The following is a 22,261-nucleotide window of genomic DNA, read 5'->3' as shown; positions in this document are numbered from 1 at the left end:
ATATCTAGGAGTTCAAGAGACTGGATGTAGTACCAAAATCACAAGTCTCCTTTAAACTTCGCGAAAAGGGTTAACGTCCCGCACGACGAAAACTTCAGCTCATATTAATAATGACCCTCCATCTGGCGTTATAAAGGAGCAGTAGGTATATGTATGGCGTGACAGTCAGCCAGTGTAATCTAACCTAAACTCCTATAGCTTGATACTTTACTGAGCAATGCTCCAACTTCCTTAAGCGTAAAATGTTTTTCCTAGAAGTCTGAAAAGTAAGCATCAATGGTGCCGTGAAGCGAAATCTAGAGAATACAGTGGATGGGCAACAGTTCGTAACCTAATTCCACCATTTTGGAAGTGATGGCAGTGGATAGTGTCTTGTCATGGTGCGAGAGCACTTTTTTTCCCCCAGAATGTGGGCGTTACTTCGACAATTCGTCGTCGATACGGCATTGTATAACACTGTGACTGTTTGGCATTTTCCTATGCAGATAATGTAGATCACAGAATCTGAAATCTCGATCATGGCCTTTCCAGTCAATAGGACAGACTTCGCTTTATTCGAAGTCGGTTTGCCTAGTTGAGTTCACTGTTTCGACGCTTCTACTCTTTCGGATTACTCTTAAGTATAATCAACAGTAAAGTTATTTCACGACTACGCTTTTGGACCTGAGTTAGCAAGCGCGACATCCGTCGGGCCGACAGCGTTCTTATACCCAATAGCTTTTTAAGATGTATATCATCTCAGTTATCTACCTCGGTTTGTTCCAATAGCTCTTTGGTTTCACTGCGTAGCTTCTCTTTCTAAAAACAAGAATGAAATGAACAACCGACATCTGCTACCCTTGTTGGGAAGTTTTTACCCTTTTTTAAATTTTTTTTGTACAAATAAGAACAAGTTTGCTTTGGTATGGTCTTTGAATGGACAATAGCTAAACTATCTAACCTAATAGAATTTAACTTTTTATTATTAGCTAATTAGATTTGAGAAGTTACAAATTATTTTCAAAAAAAGGTGTGTCAAAAAAAAATACAGGGTGTTCCAAAACTAACGCCACATTTAAATTTACCGCCATTTATGTAGTAAAGTGCTGATAACCCTAAAAAACTAGGCAAATCGGCAGCTGCCAGTTTAGGCTTAGTAAAAATGAAGCGTTACATGATAGAACAAGAGCAATATGTCTTCATTAGTCAAAAACATTTGAAAAATAATAAAAGCTTGGCGGTCGCAGTTCAAAAATTTCATACAAAATATGGCCGGAATAGTCTTTTAACTTCGTCAACTGTAAAAATTAATTGAAATGATGGCAAATTTAAAACTTGAGTTAATTTGTTATATTTTATTCCAATTTTTCTTTAATTTTGGGATACTCGGTAGTAAAAGTAACACACATAATTATCGCTATTGTTGTGGCCAAGGCTTAAATCAAATTTAATCAGCATATTTCACAGTCACATTATAATTTCTTCGGCAGACTGTGTCTCCCAAAGCGCAGTTCAAGTTCATACAATATTTGCAATTTATTTGATTTGTTGCCTTTACAGGCACCGCTGCGCCAATGCTACAACGCTTCGTAACCTTCCAAGCTGCGATATGCATACACGTGCACATATGCATACACACATGTATATACATATGTATAGGTATATGTATAAGTTAACTATGTTTGTAAGTTGTCAGTTTGTGAACTTAATTGAAATTTATAAGCAATTCTTCAGACGCTTACACGCTCACATGTTACGGCGAGTAGCCCAGTGCAATGCAATGCCTGAACCTTTGTTGTCGTTGTTGTTGCTATTGTTGGCGCTTTTGTGACGCATCATTTGGCATTAATTGCTATTAGTTCGCTGCATAGAAATATTGACACGGCTGGTGGAAATAAACAAATGGGATGCTTTGTAATCGCTTCAGTGTAATCAGATACTCTTGCGTCACGCCAATGCGAACCCATGCAATTGCACACACACATACAAGTATATATTTACAAAAATTCTCATATGCATTTGTGTGCACGCTACTGTGCTTTTGTACGCCAAGCATACCACACAGCCTCGGTGATTGAAAAATTAGCTAGAAAACTTATGCATGCACACACACACACCGATTTGCACCCACTTGTGTGTTCTTGTAAACAATGAAAACCTTTGTTGTTGCGCTTCTTGTTCATGCTGCAATGAAAATTTTGCAATTTTATTGAGCAAATAAAAATAATTAGGTTCATTGGTAAACAAGATCTAGCACTTAACTTTGGAGGCCGCCCGAAGGCTGTACACGGCGTATACGCAATATTTTTGTGTTAATTAATTTTTGTTGCTTAATAGGTTTCTATTGGTCGCAGTAATAATTTTTAGCATTGCTTTTGCTCTTATTTGCTCTAATTTTTCTTCGTTTTCTATATTCGTTCCACGAAAAGCGTGTTTTGGTCGCCTTCATTGACATTTCAATTTGTCTGTACTTGCGGTTTTTGCCTTTGTCAACAAATTTAATTCCCTTTTCCTGGAAATAATTTGTGGAAATCTCATATTATTTGCCATCAAGTCTTCGACCAGTTTGGTTTGCTTTTTTTTTACAAAAATAAATAACATTTATTGTTGTTGCTCGAATGCTTCACTTGCGAAGTTGAGTAGGCCGCCCGAGGTGGCATTATAACACTTCTTGGAAACGGCTCCTGTTAGCTGCATAGAAATCGTTGTATTGACTTTGTGTGCTTGAAACCAGCTTCTAAGAAGAACTATTACGTTTTCATATAGTTCTTAAGAGTATTCAAGCTGGCCATGACAAACCGGTCATCGCCACCTTCAAGACAACTCAAATGGCTATATTTACGCGATATTAAGTTCTACTGCATAGGCAATATACATACAATCTGCTTATCTATAACTAGAGAAAGACGAAGTTGCTGACGACAAGAAGCTCTCCTAACATCTTGCGATGATCTCTAAACTAAAACCTATTGTGTACGTTCTTTACTAGTTTCAATCAGAAAATTATTTTTGCTTCTTTTTAAGAGCTGAAAAAATAATATTAAATTTGCTACGAAGTTTGTAGCTAGAAGGAAACATCGGAGATCCTATAAAAAAAAATATATAAGAGATCAGTATGATGAGCTGAATCAATTTATTTAGTTATCCCCGTCTGTATAATAAAAAGGAATTCATTCCCCTTTGTATATAAAGTAGTCCTTCATTTTTTGAGATATTATCGCACCAAGAAGGTGCTCATTTTCCAGTTCACTGTCGATATCAGATCAATTAAGCATATGGCTACCAATCAAACTGAATAATCGGATTAAAGTATTTGTATTGAGAACTTTTTCATCTGACGAGTTAACTTCAAGAAATTTTGAATGGATTATCGTCTAAAGCAATGGCGCAATCTCCAAAGAAATTGTTCAGATTAAGTCAATAAAGCATATAGCTGTCATATAGACTTATCGTTTAAAATAAAGTTATTGTAAGGAATATTTTGCATTTTTGAAGGATATTATAGCTTTGGTGCAAATAAAGTGAACGTTTTTCTCGTTTATTTTGACTCCAGTTCTAGTTTAGAAAGTAATATTCGAGCTAAATTATATGTTTTCGTATATACTTTAATTATTTTAAGTCTGTTGTCTCTCTGAAATATCTAAGAATTAACTAACTGGTAGAGTTTCCGGTATAATAACCGATATTCGTTTGGTTAGAGTTTCCGGTATAATATCCGATATTTATTTGGTTAGAATGGCTGCAAAGAAGACTTTTCGCTGCTTGATAATCAATAATGTCTGGCTATATGCTCTGTATTCTCTGGGTACTCCTTTAGATTCATTATTGTCATGGTGTAGTGAAGTTGCTAGAATTTGTATTCTGAAAGAGACCTCTTTCAGTGAGCTGGAAATGTGGCTCTAGAAAGTACAAATTTTGAAGTTAGTTTTTTGAACTCTTTAGCAACTGGCCTCTTTTTTTTAACCTATGTACATCGCTTCCGAAACTACTACATTTACTTCTTTTCTTTATAAAAAGCTATGATCAGATATTTGATTCAGTAAGTTGTAGGCTAATTAGGATTAGGCCAACGAAAGTTCAGGGCAAATGAATGAGTAGAACTAAAATGCGTTTGTCAATAATTTTTGAGCAAAAATTATAGAGACATTCGGTTAAGGGGTTAGTGCTAGTCAGAATTTTCAAAAAATTTTTTCATTTTCGTTAAGTGTAATATCTCAAAAATATTCTCTGAAAATTTCACGTTGATCCGATAATTTGTTTATTGAGTTATTCGGCAAATAACAAAGAGAGCTCGGGCACTTCAATGGTGTCAAACTTTAAACGCGTTTTTCTCAAAACTATGTTTTTTGAACTGGTAACTCGAAAACCGCTCAGTAGATTTTAATGAAATTTATACAGCTTTTAGAATACATAATAAAGTCGAGCCTGATCGAAGGATTTTTTTTTTCAAAAATTTCGATTTTTTAACACCAATTAATTGTTGATTTTTTCCCAAAAATTGAAAAAAAAAAATCCTTCGATCAGGCCCGAGTTTATCTATTTATAAAACTAATGTTTTTTGTCCGATTGATTTTAGATGAATCTCCAAGGACTTATGGTTGTCACCGCAAGTACCTTTTTTTGGAACTGGGTCAACACGAACAACTATATCTTTTGAAATTAAATTTTTTTTGAAGTTCTCGTGACTTCAAGTCAACATATTCTATAATAATGCCATATTACTACTTTTGTAAAATAATACGATTTAATAGCAAAAAAATACTGAAAATTCTCATTTTTTCGTGCCTCTGACTACCTCTAACCCCTTAAGTATTGGTTACCATTTATAAAAAGAAACAAATTGGGTACTCATCATGACTTTCTATTTTATTCCTCGACTTTTTCAAGATTTCGACAAACTTTTGAACTTTTTGAAATCAGTACTACAACCCTCAATAGTAGATATATAGATCTATAACAACAGGTCCTTAAGCTCTCAATGGGTTCTATGACGAATTTTGTAACATTTCTGTATTATTTTTAAATTGATTTCGTGATTTTTTTAACACTTGTCTAATTCTCATTTAACTCCGTTTTCGTAACTTAAACGACATTTAAATTCCTATAACAAAGTGTAAATTTGCCAAAACGCAACCACAACACGCACCCGATTGTTGCCTACACAGTCCATTGGGCATGAAAACATTGCGTTTTACAAATTGTTGCAAAGCGCTGAGTTATTGTTTAGGTAAAGTTTGGTTTTTTGTTGCGTGAAAATTTCGGTTGCGAAAAAGCACGCTACAAATTTTACAAAACAATAATGCAAAGATAAACCTCAATACTTGTATACATTCATACAAACATACAATATAATGGACAGACAATGCCGGCGGTGAATTCGACGCTATCACGCCGAAATATCTCACAATACAATAATAACAAAAAATGACAAAACTCTACCCCCTTTTTCATTGTAAAATAAACGTGAGCGCCAAGCGCCGCTTTGCCCCATCATAGTATTGGTGATAGCGGGGAATGACGCGCTCGCGTTCATATCACAACCAATTTACGGGATTTTCTTTGTTTTCGCCATTTCATTTTATTTTTTCTTTTCGCTTGGCAGCATTTTTACGTGGTTCGGTGCTCGCCGCTCTTTCCAACGCGAAAAGTCAACACTTTTGTTCTGCACCCTACAAACCCCAACCCGCTCGCACGGACGAAGGCACAATACATCATCGTTGCCGCTGAAATGATTTCGACTAATCGAACTGCCTTTTTGCCGTCATCAATGTCGTTCAATGCCTGACAACCGCCGCCTACCCGCCTGCTGCTTCACCCGGCACTCACTGCCGGCAATGAAGCTGGACAATGGGGAAATAATTGAAAATTGGTTAGCGGCAGAGCAGCCAAAGTGAAAACAATAACAAACGAACAAAGCGTCACCAATCCGAACGAGCGTTTAAATTGTAATGAAACTGTTTGAAAAAAAAAAAAATTGAATGAAAAAATTGCATTCGAACAGAAAAGTGAGAAATGCTGTCGGATTGTCGAATGTAAAGACTGATTGGAAATGAAACACTGCTGGTTGGCTGAACCCTCTCGTTGGTTGAATAAGTTGCTGTTCTATATCGGTTGGTTGGTCACTCGAATGCATAACTGTTAAATTGCAAAATGCACGCTGCATAGAAAATATGATTATTGATGAGGGTGTGGGACATCCACAAAACTAGATTTATAGAGTATTCAGAAACAAAGAAACTTTTCAATCTTCAAATATTTCTCTTTAAACTTTCCATAAGCAACAAAAGTGTTAATCGATAAACAGTTGTTGATTTTTTGAAAGAATTATCGATAGCACTTTTCAGTTAATCGCAACAATGTATCGATTATAAACTCGAAAATCGATAATATTTTTCTATACATACATATATATGATGGAATTATAATTTTATAATAAAACATATTTTTTTTTCTATATCAAAAGTCGATAATTGCTAATCGATAGTATTTTTTAATTTAACGGAAAAATTTTTATACAAGTTGTAATAATACATACGTATTTTTATTTCTATAACCTAAAAAATGTTATCGATTATACATTCAAAAATCGATAATTGCTAATCGATAGTATTTTTTAATTTAACGGAAAAATTTTTATACAAGTTGTAATAATACATACGTATTTTTATTTCTATAACTTAAAATTTTTTATCGATTATACCTCAAAAATCGATAATTGCTAATCGATAGTATTTTTTAGTTTAACGGAAAAATTATAAAAGCCAAATTAATACATATTATTTGCGATAAACTAAATTTTGTATCGATATCTTTTCTTCTTTCTAAATCGATAATTTTTAATCGATAGTATTTTTTTATTTTCATGGAAAAAGTATAGGGTATCGAACAAATAATTTATCGATAAACTTAAAATAGTATCGATTATTTTTAAATAAATCGATATTTATTTATCGATTAAAAGGACCTGTTTTGTAGAAAAACAAGGAGCGTTATCAGATTTATTTGCTGTAATTCACAAGCTCAAGGCAAACATTCGCATCAAATGCATTTATTTACCGGCCGAGATGCTCGTAAAGCTAAAAAAATGGGATTACACAGAATGATTTTTCATTCTTAAACATAACATGTAAAAATCGAAAAAAATATCCGGACACTGCAAGTTTGGATTATAATGGTCTCTTCCGTTTGGGAAATTCTGAATTTCTAGGCATTTATCTTCTAATATAACCAAAGCACAGTGTTATTTAACATTAGATCACTCGAACCCAATCCAAAGTAAAATTTAAAGAAAGCAATCTGATTTTCTGATCATTTATATACCTATAGTTGGAAATCTTTCCTCTCCACAGTTTTCAAATTCAAAAACCTTCCCGACACAAATTAGTCTTCATATAAAGTTATTACTTTAATATATTTCTCCAAATCAAGTATGACAAACTTTCACAGAAGATTGCCATCTCTTCAAATTCTCCACATATTTGCACTCGAGCAAATGCTTTCCAGCCGAACAATGCGAAAACGCTGACAACACTTAACCTTTTCTATTTAAGCCTTCAAGCAGCAAATGCGCGCAAATCCGAGGTGTGCCTACGGCTGGACTGGCCATCCATTCAAACGGTAAAAGCTGTCATCAATGACAGTGAAAACTGATAGCAAACAAAATGTTCGAACAACTTTAAGGACAAAGTAAAACAAAAAATGTGAACATGAAATGAACTTAAGGAACTAGGTGATGGCCAACTTAATTTTAGGCGCAGCTGTGTTAACAACAACAACAACAGTAGCAGCAAAAATGCCAACAAAGAAATTAGAAATTAGACAAAGTGTACGAATGCGATGCGCTGGAAAATTACGCTTTTCAAAACAAACGAGCAAAATTGAAGAAAAAGAACAAGAGACACACACAGCCAGCCAACTAAAGCAATTACTGCAACAACTGTGTAGGAAAGCCAGCAAAAAGCGGTTGATGGCGATAACAATGACATGAAAACACGCACACACACACACATATATACACACATTGACATAGCGTGGCATAGTCAAGTGAGAGGATGACAGTAAAATGCTATCGGATGGCCATTGATATTGACAATGGTCATGAGTGGTTCACTGGCTGATTGGTTGTGGAACTGCAGATCTGCGCATACATACATACATATTAAATGTACATAAATGCTCACTTGTGCGCGCATAACTGCGCAGCAAAACTGGGTTAAAGTCACTGTGCCAACGCAATGACGGCAGATGACCATCGGTAAAGTGGCTAAATGGCTGAATGGCCGATTGCTTGGAGGGCAAGAGTTAGCCCCTGTGGACGCGTCTCCGCTTATATGCATGGCATATAGATGAACACTGTCGCATACTATGCACATAGGTATATTTGTGTGTGTGTGTGCGCTTGTTGGACAAAAGGTCGCGTTGTGCCAGAGGGACCAAGATAGTTGGAAATTATGAAATGTGAAGGAAAAAGGCAAGCATAAAACAACGTCAAAATATTCTACAACAGACTGGTGCAACAGCGCGCTTAGCTTCATCCGTTACATGTGGACACATCAGTATTTATTAGGGCAGGTCGATTTTTTTCTATGAAATCGTGTATGCGGGATATGTTTTACGGATCATTCCTAATAGCTTTGCCTAAGCGACTATAAGTCTAAATGCGGTTTCGAGCCAACGATACTGTTGTCCGACCTGACCGATTTCGACAAATGATCAATAGAATATCAAAATGTACTCATCATCATCCGCGTCCTGCATGGACGATGACAACATCTTATGATTCGGCGGTATGAGTTTTCGAGAGAAAGGTTCTGCGATAGATTTTTGGTCCTTTGCGCGTTGGCCACGGCGAATACCGCAGTCGACGGAACGATGAGCTGTACAAAATAGACCACGACTGGCTCGCTCATGTTGTCAAGATGGAAGAGAACACTTTAGGTTTGATGGTTTTCGATTTAGTATCCACCGGGGAAAGCAGATAAAGAGGAAAACCTCAACTCCGTTGGAAAGACCAGGTGGAGAAAGACCTAGCTGCACCTGGAATCTACAAATGGCGCCAAACAGCGAAAGCAAGAACAACTACCTCGCCGTTGTAAAGTCGGCTATAACCACATAAGCGGTGTCTAAGCCAATAAAGAAGAAGAAAAAACTATTCTTTCTTCTTCTGGCACCTGCTAAATCGACCCTCTCTAATAAACATATCTATCGGATCGCTTGCGTCCGCCTGTTGACCCCCAGACGTTAGTTGCCTTTGTTTTCCACTTTCACTCACATTTCAGTTGTCATTGTTTTATGGCTTTTTTATTGTTGTTCGAATAATTTTATATGCTACTGTTGCTTATGTTGGACTCTCAAGTCGAACTGAGACTGACTGCCCGTTGGCGATTTTTCATGCACGTTCGCAAATGTAAACAAGCGAACGAGTAGACGCATATACATACATACATACAGTTAAATTTGTACCCGTATGCACATATTTTTGTTTTGTTGCACAGTGTATTTGCAAGTGTGGCATGTTGTTTAGGCGTCGTGACGACAAGGACACTTCTAATTTGTTAAAAAGTACTGGAAATGGTATAAAAGTATGAGTACCCGTGCCTGAGTGTATCATCGTATGTACATTTGTGTGTGTTCAAGAGTTAGCAGCAATATTTTTGACACAAACAGCATAATAAAGCAATTGCATATGAAATGGAGTGAGTTCATATGCATTTTTAGGAATTATTCAGCCGGTTTTTATTCGGGTTCCACAATAAATTGGTTATTTTGTTAAATCTCGTTTTAAATATACGGAGATTTTACTTCGTTTAACGAAATACAAAACCTTTGTTGGTTATAGATGACGCTCATTCAGCTATTGTGAGAGGAACGATAGATTGAAAGAATGACATTTTCAACTAATTCCTCACACACTGTTTTAGCTATATTTGGGCCCAGAGACCATTTTCTCTTTCGCAGTTTGAATAAGCGGCAGATTAGAAGTATAAATCTACGCTTTTTTGGAGGCCTCGAAGTTTCAGAACACCAAATCGCTATCGAAATGTTTTAGATTAGATTAGGTAGGATCCTAGGTTCCTATTTAGACATTTGTGAGGGCTGGTTCTTTATGATTCAGAAAAACTCCTAGATGTGAATCATTAGGAGATAGACGAAGCGAATCCCAGTATTTTCAGTCAGGCTGGATTGCTGAGAAGAAAGTGTCTAGATAATTCCATCTCGCCTACTTCCTTAGAATTTTTGTAATTTGCGTCAAACAATATAACAATGTAACCCACATTTGCACCACATATGTCAACTAGGGCGCTCTTTTACACATTCCAGCTGTTTAGCGAGCGCCTTTCACCAGACAACAACCCAATAAAAGATTATTGACTTAACTACTGTTTCGGAATACTAACTGATCACTGTCTAGTGGCGATACACGACCGCAGAATGATGCTGACAGACCAAGACGACTGCAAGAAATGTCTAGAGCAAATCATCAGGGAAACAATGGAACATCTCTTGTTTACTTTTAGCAAGAATACGTTGTAGGCGTAGGCGTAGGGTTCCCACGGTATGATACACTGGAAGAAGTATCGATAGTGAGGCCACAGAGTCTGTTGAAATTTGCGTCAAGCGCAGGCATCCTAATTGATAACTGCTCCTCATTGAGCTAGTAACTGAACTCCATCTGGTATCATAAAACTGGTCTTCTTCCAGATTAACCTAACCTAACCTAATAAATGTTTCATTGAGTCATAATATATACAACTTTAAATGAGGGACCTCATCTCCTCCGAGTTGATCTGCTACAATAGCAGACTTCTCACTCTCTCTTCAATTTATGGCTTTCACGAAAGTCTCAAGTACTTCTTCCTGTCTACAGGTTGAAGAATAGAGCCTCACAATGAGAGGACAGAAACATCTGGAATCTTATACCACCTCGTAAATAAACCTAACTCAGTTGTATTTGGATTGATGGTTAAATTATTTTTATCTGCCCACTTGGTTATCAAATTTAGGTACCCCTGCGCTACACGAACTATGTCATTCGCATAGGCTATAACTCGACAGCATACTAATTCCAATTCCTTCAATAGGTCGTTCACTCTCAGAATCCAGAGTAAGAAAGATACAACATCACCTAGCTAGATCCATTACTAAATTTGTTAGGAGTAAACTTGTCTTGGAGGTGTGTGGTAAACACTTTGGTTTTCTCTGCATTGGTCCTGCACCAATGGAGTCTGCTGCTTCAAAGTGGTAGGCATCTAGATATCGGCTTATTGTTTGATGATGTGCTGAGTCGATTTTGTCATGTACGTCTGTCGGTTCGTATACATATATATGAACTAGTCCGTTTTTTGAGAAATCGACCTTAAATTTTGCACCTCTCTTTTGTTCACCAAGAAGCTGATCTTTTGCCGAAACGGCGAATATCGGACCACTTTAGCATATTACTGCCATAGAAACTAAACAATCGGAATCAAGTGCTTGTATGGAAAACATTTTCATTTGACGAGATATCTCCACGAAATTTGCTACAAGTCATCAAAGTTCTTGTGAGAAACCTTTTGCATTTGTGAATAGTATTACTTTTTCTCTGCTTTTTAATTACTAAATGCATCACTAAATTACTCACACCAACAACAAACGTAATATTTCTAAATGTTTATAGCGAAAACTATGTAACACAAATCTAATTAGTAAACTAGTGAAAACGCGAAATAATTAAAAATTCCAGTAAAATATAAGCATAAAATAATTTATGGACCATTTCAATTTAACCGCAGCTGATCCACATATTACTCAGTAAAATATTTCAAAGCAAATGCATGGAAGTGGAGCAGGGAGGCAGCGTAGTGAAGTGAATTAATATGGCTTATGGCAGCATTTGCGGATAATTTTGCTCATCTCGTAATGATGAGTAGAAACACAGCTAAATATTAAGTAACTGAATTTTATGGCGCAATAAAATGGCTAATAATGATGACAACAACAACAAAAACGAATTACAAATGTAGAGCAGGCTGAAATTCGGGAAAGACAGGCTGTAAACGAAATTAATACAAATGTGACGAACTGCTGCTCTTTATATAAATGGATGTGTGCGTGAGTGAGCACGGGGTGTTGATATGACCCAACTCAGCAGTGGCTCCACTCAATAACACTTCATTATGATACAACAAGAACGCGAAAAATAATGAGCGAGTAATCGATGCCTGCAAGAAGATACCCAGAAGTGTTTGTAATGAAGTATGTATGTATGTAAAGATGTATGTATGTATGAAAGAATTATGTATGTTTGTATACACAAATGAGTATGCAAGCTTTCTGTGAGTCAGTTTCTCATCTGACGCTATTAATTTGTGGTGCACAAACAGAAAAATTAATTTTGTAATTAATTGAAGTGCAAAGTAATTAAAATTGATAAAGTACAACCGAGTAAATAACGGATTGAAATATGAGAACACAAAATTACGAATAATAAGCAAGCTTGCATACACAAAAGTCAACAGCTGTGGGAATTAATGTGCAGCGAAGACTAAATAAAAATGTTTAGCACCCGAAAAAATATTTTTGTCACATAAAACAACAAAAACATTAACTTTTGCTGCACCGAAGCTAGAATACACCTCACAAATAAATAATTTCCACAGAAAAACTTAATTTTGATCGTTCAGTTTGTATGGCAGCTACAAGATATAGCGGTCCGATATAGAAATTTTCATTCAGATACTCTAGCTTTACCTTGGACAATAATCCATACTAAATTTCGTGAAGATATCTCGTCAAATGGAGAAATTTTCCATGCAAGCATTTGATTCCGATTATGCAGTGTATATGGCAGCTATCTGCTATAGTAGTCCGATATGCAAAATTGTTTTAGATATTGTAGCATTGTCTTGGACAAAAATCAATGCCAACTTTCTTGCAGATATCTCGACAAATGGAGAAGTTTTTCAAACAAGCATTTGATGCCGATCATGCAGTTTGTATGGCAGCTATATGCTATAGTAGTCCGACAGTGGCGGTTTCGACAAACGAGCAGCTTCTACAGAAGAAAAGTACCTGTTCAAAATTTCATATCGATATCTCAAAAACTGAGGCACCAGTACGCGTATATACAGACGGATATGGCTAAATCGACTAAAAATAAATAAATCGTGTTTCCAATAAGCTGTCGCTTGCTGTAAATAAAATTTCTGCGCATAACATGCACGCTCCACCAAACGGCAAAGTATTTGTCCGCTGCTTCAACTGCAAACCACAAAAACGTGACACAATTGTAGTGCCGCCACTGCGTATGAGTAATCAGAATTGAGCCGTCTAGCGTCGCTGCGCCACTCCAACTAGAAAAAACACCATTTCAAGCATTGCAATGTGTTGGGTAAACAGAAATTGTTTGGCAATTAGGCGGGAGCACGTGTTCACACAGAAAGTGTAAACACAAACAAAGCGAGCTTTTAAGCATGTCACAACAATAACAAAAATAAATCAATAAAAAGGACAAAAAGGAAATTATAAAAAATGTGGCAAATGTCTGCTAAGGTCTTGTTCTATTTAGTTATACAGTGTACTAATGACAGTTGGTGAGGGGAAAACATGATTGATTGGCAAAGTGCAGGCATTGTTTACACAAATACATAGTACATAAACATAAAGATATGTACACATGTAAGACTTGCCTAATCACTTAATAGTAATTTAAGTGTATTATTTTTTGTTTAGAGCCAAAATTTCGCAAATTAAAGATTATCAATAGTTATTATATAACGTTTTTATATTATATGTACATATGTTTCATATAATTTATATTTTATCATTTAATAAAGGTGGCAACCCTGTTAAAACTTAATAATAAAATCACATTTTTTAAGCCAATAAAAGTTAACTTTGGAAACTATAAAATTATTTTTAAATTTATTACAATTTTTTTAATACAGATGGCAACTCTATATTGTCAAAAAGCTATTTTTTCAATTTTTACTTTGAGTTCCATAAATTTGTATGTTTCGAAAATATTTTTTTAATAGTATAATTTTAATTTGATCATAAATGTATATATTTTTCTAGTTAGAGCAGAGTGGCCACCTTTACCACATTAGAAGAAAGTTATATTTATGATAAACTTAAATTAGATTCGATTATTAGATTATTAAAAATATATTATTTCAAACATAACTAGAATTTAGAAAGGGTTGCCACCTTTATTACATTAAAAAAATATATGTATTTATGATCAAATTAAAATTAGACTATTAAAAATAGATTTTTGAATAGATCGTCACTTAACTATTTTGTACCTATTTGTCAGCTTCTTAATTTTTAATAATAATAATAATTAAATTTTAGTTTTTAATTCTAATGGCAACTCTGTAAATTAGTTTTCAAATGGTGAAGCCTACTTTCATATATTTTTTTTGAAAATTATTATTTTTTTTTTTTTGTATAAAAAATGTAGTTTACTTTTTCTAATTCATATAAAATTTCATACAAATACAAAAAAGTGCATAATGCAATTTTTCATTTTACTAATTTTTAAAAAAAGGATGGCAACTCTATGCAACATAATTCATATAATAAAGCTTACTTTCATTTATTTGTTAGGAAATTCTTTTTTCTCTATGCAAATTCTTCATTTTGAAAATTTTCTAAATACGGATGGCAACTCTATGCAATAGTATTTTTATAATAAATCATACTTTCATATATTTGTTTAAATATTTTCCATTTTCTATGTAATTTTTCGATATATTAAAAAAATTGAAAATCTGGTGGCAACTCTATATAAGAGTATTTTTTGAAAATAAGCTTTTTCACTAGTATTTTGGCTTGGATAACCACATTGAACCATTTTATTAAATTTATATCTTATTTAAAACAAAATAATTGCATGCATATGGCAACTTTTTTAGATTAAGAGTCTGGAAAAAACTCTCCAAGGTTCGAAGCTTGTACAAAAATTATTCAAAAAGTTCTATTACATACTTATATTCACAGTTAATTAAAATACTTCAATATATGCCAGACATATTAACTTTTAAATCAAAAGTATTTAATTTTTTGCACAATACTGTAGCCAAATCTTAGAAAATATATACGGTTGTATGTGTGCGCATTTTTTGTGTCCTTTCCACCACAGACAATAGTATATAGACTGAAAGTATTCGTAGAACTTGAGCACTTCCTGCCAGGCTACAGGCTAAGCTATAAAAGCCACAAAAGGACACTTCAACAAACGCCTGCAGCCTAAGAAATTCCTTCACACACACACACACACCTACAAACACACATTCGAGTTTAAAAAGATAAAAGATAGTAAAACGTGCATTGTAAGTCTATTGCCTTGCACGTACGAATCATACGAGGCGGATGTGTTCGAAATGCAAGTCACGTTGATTGCAGTGCCGCTGCGGTTGGTGGCTTTTCTTAACTTACAAAAAAAAAAAGCAAAAAATTACAATAAGAAGGCTCAAGGTTTGTCAATATTACAACAATACAATCGTCCTGCTCTAAGCATCAAGCAAGCCGAGCAGCTAAAGATTAAGCAGCTTTGTTATGCAATAACTTCGATTGCGGCTTTAGCGCTCTTTAACCGCTTCTACTCTCTCAGCCTTCACTCAGACAAGCTCATATCCTCGCCCTAGCCATATTTGAAATTTCTCGTGTCCTTGTACAAGGCTCACCATTTGAATACCAAAACACAAGATGCCAATTCGTTTGCTAAACGAGCTTTGCCTGCCGGCGTTTTGTTGTACAAATTACGTATGTACATGATTTGTAGCAGCATTTTAGGCGTCACAACTCTTTTGTCTTTTTGACAGCATACAAATGTTGTAAACACAACAAAAAGCAAACAAAATAAACTTGTTTGTGAGTGTCGCTGCAATCAGTTGGTTGCTTGATTGAGTCAGAGTTTGTTTGTATTTTTTTTTGGCGATGGTTGGGAGGGAATACTACGAAGTTTGCTCATATCTACGCTGCCTACACATATAACTGGTGATTTATTTCTGTAATTTGCAGTTGTAAGTGTTTGTCCGCAAACAGAGACATAAATATGTAAATTTGTAAGTTTTGTTCAAATTAATTTTTTTGTGGCGTGGTCACACGATTTGGCAAAGGTCATTGTGACAAAATGGAATACGAATGTGCTTAAAGTGTTAAGGCACAATAAGAAAAAAAAATAAATAAATAACTATGAAAGTAAAGCATTGTAGAATATTTAATAAGGAATGTAGGAGGACTTAACTGACCGCTGCTGGAAGATGTATTATATTAAAGCAAACCAGGCAGGCAGTATGCTCTTAGATTGTATGCCATTTATGCCATTATGACAGCTATATGCTATAGTAGTCCGATCTGAAGCATTTTTTCAGAGATTATAGCGCCGTCTTCGATAGGTATCCATGCCGAATTTCGTTAAGATATTTTGTCAAATAAAAATGTTTTCCATACAAGGACTTGATTTTGATAGGTCAGTTTGTATGGCAGCTATATGCTATAGTAGTCCGATCTGAACAATTTGTTTGGAGATTGTAGCGTTATCTTCGATAACAATCCCTGCCGAATTTTGTAAAGATATCTTTTCAAAGAAAAAAGTTTTCCCTACAAGGACTTGATTTTGATCCGTGGGTTAGTATGACAGCTATGTGCTATAGTCGTTCGATATCAGCGGTTACGACAAATGAGTAGTTTCTTGGGGAGAAAATAATGTGTGCAAAATTTCAGATCGATTTCTCAAAAACTGAGAGACATACTATATACAGATAGGTAGATCGACATGATTACATCGACTCAGCTCGACAATGTGACAGAATATACTTATTTACTATATACTTATATACTTTATAGGGTCTCCGAAGTTTCCCTTTTATATGGTGTTTAAAGCGAGTGTTACTATTAATTATAGTACAAAAATATACAAGTCTCTTGGAAAATGCCCGTCCACATATCAAAAATTGTTATTTAAATTTTTTGGAAAAGCAATATTTCCAATAATTTTCTCCAATGCATCAAATTAAATGAAATTTTGCTATAACTGAATTTTCGCAGTATTTTATGAACGAAACTAACACACAAACACTACCAATGTGTACACTTTGCATACATTTTATAATTATGCTAAACATTAATTTCGAGGTTGACCACTACACATACACGTATTTGCATATATTACCACTAAACAGCACTGGTGTATTTATGTATTGGTTCATTATAATAAATATTTTACAAAACCGACCAAGCGTTCGCGCGTTAATCGGCTCATAAATTCAAAATCGCAAAGTCTCCACATGGAGTGTAGCACAGAGACCGAAACCAAAATTGACATTGCATAATAATAAGCCGCACAGCGTATAGTAACAACAACAACAAATAAGGCGTATCATAACAAAATCAATTATTTACGCTCATAAAAGCAATTAGGTGCCACATAAAAGAGCAATATCCCGTTATCAAGCGCAACAGCGCGCAAAGCATTCAATTTAACGCCATTTCGCCATCGCAAGAATCCTTTGCTATATGATACGCACTGGGTTGTATGTATTATATGTATGTAGATGTATGTATGTATATACATGTGTGTATGTGTGTCTAGGCGTGTCAAAATGTTTATGTTACTCGCATTATGAAAATGCAAATCATCATAATTGAAATTTGCATAAATCAAATGCAGAAAGCGCGTTGGATTTTGTGTGCCTAGCGAATGAAGACATTAAGAAGCGAGCAAATACGCACACAGCGAATAAAAGTATTATTCTGCATACATTCATACACATAATTATACATATGCACATGCTTACAAACAGGCGTGAGTGAGATCAATCATGCGAGAAGTGTTTAATGACGGTGAAAATTTCGGATATGTATTCATAACTCACAAGCAGGCGATGAAGAAGAAGAAGAAAAAGCAGATGGGGTAGAAGGATCAGATAGTGAGTAACGGAAGTACATAATTTTCTATTATACCGTCTATGATATATATGTATATTTTTTGAGAACCAAGAAAGAAAACTGCTTTGATGGCAACGCTGTAGTTTCTGTTGACAAATACACGGCGTATGAGCAACATTTAATGCAATACAATTAGCACAGACATTCTTCATAGAAATAGATCGATTTATTAAAGAAATAATGAAAGAAATACGAACAATATTTTTCTACTCTAAACGACAATAAATATTTAATAAACGAAAAACTTTTGATACGAGGCAATAATTTTGTTGATTGAAAAGAGAGTTCGAAAGACCTTTTAACCAATTAATAATGAAAACAATATTTTTTCAAATAATTAAAGAAAAATAAACAAAATATTGGAAAGTGTTAAGCAATTCACACACTTCTTAAGTCTTAAAACTAAAATAGTCTTGCTCGTTTAGTCTAAGTTTTCTTCATCTCAGTGTGTTTGATATACAATATTATTAAGAGGTTTGACAATTAAGTAATGAGACTGATTTTATTGCCGCGCTTGTGGCAAACCTGTGACCTTGAAATTCCCTTCCTTTTTTTCGGCATCCCTCCCCTCTCCATTGATATATGCACCATCGCTCTAGCTTGTTTAGTTCGCCTGCTGCGTCAAGTTGAGTAGACGTGTGTTTGTAGTGCTCGTCACGAAAATGGAAAAACGAAATCAAGAGCAACGCGTCGCGATAAAATTTTGCGCCAGATTGGGCGAAACAGCTTCGGAAACGTACGCTAAAATTGTAAGAGTGTATGGTGATAGTACTCTTAGTCGTGCCAAAGCTCACAATGGTTGTCTCCGCGCGCCCCCCGCCCGAAAAAAGCTCGCATGAGCAAGTCGAAGGTGAAAACGATGATTATTGCCTTTTTTGATAGCCTTGGAATCGTCCACAAAGAATTCGTTCCACCGGGGAAAACTGTGAATCAAGTCTACTATTGCCAAGTACTCGAAAGATTGCGAAAACGAGTCAACAGGGTGCGCCCAGACATCGCTCGTAACTGGATCCTTCATCACGACAACGCGCCGTGCCACACCGCCCTCAGCGTGTCCCATTATTTGAACTCTAAAGGGATCGCCATGTTGCAACAGCCGCCTTATTCGCCCGACATGTCACCCTGTGACTTTTTTTTCTTTCCTAAAACAAAATCGGTGGTCAAAGGAACCCATTTTGAGTCGATTACGGACATTCAGGCGGCCGTGACGAGGGTACTCGCGGACATCCCAGTCGAAGCGTTCCAGAAATGTTACGAAGCATGGAAAACGCGCTGGAATCACTGTATAGCTGCCCAAGGGGACTACTTTGAAGAGGAAGGCAGAGTGGTAGAATAATTTTCAAAAATACGGTTTTTATGGAATCAGTCTCATTACTTAATTGCCATACCTCGTATATCTCACTTAGGCAAACAAAAATTTAGAAAAATTTATTTTGTAAGCAGATTTCAATTTATCGCTCATTTCATTAAACTTTGATCATCAATGTTTTATTTAAATATGTTTACCAAATAAATATTTTATAGCCTGTAGGCTATATTTCATAAATACACTAAATGACTTTTTTACTAATAATAATTATGTTCGAAGGAACCATTTATAAAGTGTTTCTAATTACGATGTCAACATTTATACCAACAAAGTACCTTAAAAGGGTACGATATTAATAACCCAAACTAACTAGTATAAAAAGTACTAATCTGTCTGAGTTTCAACAAAGTGTACAACTTCAAAACATTCGAATTACTCAGCGTCAGTCACTTGACAGTTATGTCACAACGACATTAACTCATTACATACCTCATGCCATTAGGAATAGCAGACTTTTACAGCTTTTAGTAATAACTTTGTCAATTTTAAACATTTCTTATGAAAGCAAAAACAAAAACAAAAATGTTGCCTACCTTACCCCTTTGGAATTTTCACAACTTGCGCCAATACACATTTCTCTTCACACCTGAACACTTTAGACTACAGCCGTTAATGTGATTGCTGTTGACAGTTTTGCCTACAACTTGTCTTTGTATTTTACTTATTTGTTCGTACATTTGTTGCTGTGCGTTGAAAATTTGCTCATATTGAACGAGTTCATCCATCAGATGAATGTGTGTGTGTGAATGTGTGTGCATTGTTCTTAACTGTTTTATGATTTCCATACAAGCTTTTAAGCGCCATGCGAAGGCATCAGCTTGAATTGTTGCCTTCTATTAATTACATACTCATATATAGTATATATGTATATACATTTATGCATCTGTGTCTGTGTGTGTATATGCATGTGTTTGTGTGTGTCTGTGCATTACTGTTTACACTTGTGCTCATCGCTCTCAGCCAGCGTTCCACGGCTGTAAGTGAAATCCTCCGCAGCACAAAAACTCACACATGTCTACACTCACACTCTTGCAGGCGTTGGCACACAGTCGCATGTACGCGTGTATTTTGCCTTCCTGTGAGCAATCTTTATTGTCTGCGTCGATCTTTAGCAGCGCTGCGTAAGCATAATTAAAATGCAAATAAGTGCCGAGACAAATTGAATTTTCTTACTACTTATATTCACTCACTCGATTTAATTGGAATAATGTTAGACTTTTTGCTAGATATTGCATGTGGCATTGAATAAATGCTAATGAGCATAGAAAGCGAAAGTAATGTGTGGAATATGTGCCAAATGCAGGTAGGAGTTACGTTTTTTTTATTTACCAAATTTAAGAAAATCCTTTGTTCGATTTGACTATAAATTTTCAAACGGCTTAGTGCTAATTTATTGTTATTGTTTGAGCAAGGCTAATTTTTGGTAAGCAATTTTATCGTTCCTATTGTTTAAGGGGTTACATGGGTTTACGGGTTTCAAAAAATCGATTTTTTTTATTATTTTTATGATCCGAATAATATTTTCGGAGATACAGCCTTGAGGACTGGTGCGCTCGAGGCTAGCTAGGCTAAGTGCGCCCTCTTTAAACGCGTTTTTCTCGAACTGTGTTTTTGAAGTTGGTTGGCAAAATTTCTCGAAAACGACTTAACCCATCTTCTGAAATTTTACACAGGTCTTTGAGCTACAATTCTTAAAAACTTGGACGAAGGACTTTTTTTCGATGACAAATATTTAAAAAAAATGTTGCGAAATTTTTATCGTAAATTTCGTCCAAGTTCTAAGTTAAGATTTTAACTAAAACACGCATTTTTCACTTTGGATGATCCTGTTAGGAGTTATCCTGCCAACGCGGACGCGGAGTTTAAAATATGTTTTTCAAAAACTTCTGAATTTTTTTGTGAGAAAAATTTGTTGAAAAAAGGCCTTAACTGGTTATACAATTTTTCAAACTCTCCTTTTAATCAAGAAAACCATTGATAAAAAATAATTTACAATATATTTAATATTTAGTGTTGTTTATATATATAAATATATTATTTCTAAAACATACACTCGAACATAAAAAATATAATTTTTTCACCGGATGTCAGTCTCTTACATTCGATCTCATTTTGTCAAGCTCACTATCTTTCTATTGATTTATCTAAAGCTGAATGCTGCTTTGTTTGTTTTAAATTTTTAATATTTTTGTTTAATAACGAGTCATTAACTTATTTCTAAATTAAAAAATTCTATACCGCAAAAAGTACCGCTATGAAATGTAGTCAAACCTTAACAATACTTGAAAATTTTTAGTGGTAAGGTTTGCGTGGTCACCAGTGTAGGAATTGTATTACTCGAAATGTTGCTCATACGCCGTGTACGAGGTATGACAATTAAGTAATGAGACTGATTCCATAAAAACCGTATATTTGAAAATTATTCTGCAACTCTGCCATCCCCTTCAAAGTAGTCCCCTTGGGCAGCTATACAGCGATTCCAGCGCTTTTTCCATGCTTCCTGGATGGCCGCCTGGATGTCCGTAATCGACTCAAATGGGTTCCTTTGACCACCGATTTTGGTTTAGGAAACAAAAAAGTCACAGGGTGACATGTCGGGCGAATAAGGCGCCTGCTGCAACTCGGCGATCCCTTTAGAGGCCAAATACTGGGACACGCTGAGGACGGGACACGCGTCGTCGTGATGAAGAGTCCAATTACGAGCGATGTCTGGGCGCACCCTATTCACTCGTTTTCGCAATCTTTCGAGTACTTGGCAACAGTAGACTTGATTCACAGTTTTCCCCGGTGGAACGAATTCTTTATGGACGATTCCAAGGCTATCAAAAAAGGCAATAATCACCGTTTTCACTTTCGACTTGCTCATGCGAGCTTTTTTCGTACGGGGGGCGCGCGGAGACTACCATTGTGAGCTATCACCATATACTCTTACAATTTTAGCGTACGTTTCCGCAGCTGTTTCGCCCAATCTGGCGCAAA

General features: G+C 35.4%; 1 protein-coding gene across 2 annotated transcripts in view; it reads right to left on the bottom strand.

The window, feature by feature from the left end:
- LOC105229728 (mannosyl-oligosaccharide alpha-1,2-mannosidase IA) overlaps window positions 1-22,261 on the bottom strand; it is a 210,805-nt gene that overhangs the window by 5,577 nt on the left and 182,967 nt on the right. The window lies entirely within an intron of this gene.

The sequence above is a fragment of the Bactrocera dorsalis genome, chromosome 4, assembly GCF_023373825.1.
Source record: "Bactrocera dorsalis isolate Fly_Bdor chromosome 4, ASM2337382v1, whole genome shotgun sequence".
NCBI lineage: Eukaryota > Metazoa > Arthropoda > Insecta > Diptera > Tephritidae > Bactrocera > Bactrocera dorsalis.
This window is presented reverse-complemented; position numbering and strand designations above follow the sequence as displayed.